The sequence below is a fragment of the Limulus polyphemus genome, unplaced genomic scaffold, assembly GCF_000517525.1.
Source record: "Limulus polyphemus unplaced genomic scaffold, Limulus_polyphemus-2.1.2 Scaffold2043, whole genome shotgun sequence".
In the NCBI taxonomy this organism is placed as follows: domain Eukaryota; kingdom Metazoa; phylum Arthropoda; class Merostomata; order Xiphosura; family Limulidae; genus Limulus; species Limulus polyphemus.
In genome coordinates, this window is record NW_013667653.1 from 1 (window position 1) to 1,513 (window position 1,513).

A 1,513-nucleotide genomic window follows, 5' to 3' on the forward strand; every position below is an offset into this window, starting at 1 on the left:
CTACGTACACACACATACATTCCCCTGTCTCGTTGTCACCCTCTTTTATATACCCGACTACCCTATATCTAGTAAATACTAGAGCATTCGCCAAAGTACAGGATAGTTCTAGAAACGTGGCGTCACAGTATTCATGTGACTCGCTGACGCAACAGTATTAACACTTTGCATAACAGTTATCGGGATAGCATATACTTGGGTTTAAGTTACGAGATAAAACCTATGTCTTTTTTTTATAAACTGTCATTTACGTTTTAACGATATTATTGGACAAAAGAAAACATCTAAAGTGAAAGAGACTCAGTCGTAGAAAACTTCTAAACATAAAACCATAAAAACTTAACAGACTTTCCGTTATTAAAACAGACAAATCACATCGTAATAACCACCACACTGTTTAACATTAAATTATGTTATGCTTGTTAACAAGGTAAAACGATGTCATTAATAGTTAAACTACACTTTAACATCGAGAATGGCTGAATGGTTGATCACTCCCTAAGTTGCATAATAGTTATTATATTAAGTAGGTCAGAATAGACAACGAATGTTAAGAATGCGCCTGATTATTAAAATGTTAATCTATGCAATGTATAAGACAGAGAGGTATATTGGTGGTTATATGCTCATACATAAAAAAACAAATCAATGATTCTCATAGCACACCGTAATGAGATCTAGTAGCGTACACACTAGAACAAGGGTGGAAATTGTAATAAAAGAGTACCCCCCTTCTGGAAATTACGTCATCATAATTGACGTCATCGTAAACCAAACATTTATCAGTCTGGGATCTTCGTTAAACCCAAAATGGTTGGACAAAAATTCAATGTGGTTCACACATATTTTCCTAGTGAAAGAAATATGGTCTGTGTTCCAGTGTAGTCTTCTTTTTTTTTATCACCACTTTAATTATAGTATAAAACACGTAAGCCCTGGCTTTTACTACTTCAACATCATGATCGTTCGTTGTGATTAACTACCATACGTATGTGGACGTTCTGCTACACTTTAATAGAGGGAGATACGGCTAAAAAAATGTTTTTATAGATGTTGTTATAGCGTCTAATTCATGAACTTCAACATAAAACAAGTACACAAACTTCGTTCTTGAGTTACCCCCCAAAACTGTTTTTGAAACATGGTAACGTGTATCGAAGTGTTTACATTGCATGGTAACGTGTATCAATGTGTTTACATTGCATGGTAACGTGTATCAATGTGCTTACATTGCATAATAACGTGTATCAATGTGTTTACATTGTATGGTAACGTGTATCAATGTGTTTACATTGCATAATAACGTGTATCGAAGTGTTTACATTACATGGTAACGTGTATCAATGTGTTTACATTGCATGGTAACGTGTATCAATGTGTTTACATTGCATGGTAACGTGTATCGAAGTGTTTACATTGCATGGTAACGTGTATCAATGTGTTTACATTGCATGGTAACGTGTATCAATGTGCTTACATTGCATGGTAACGTGTATCGAAGTGTTTACATTAC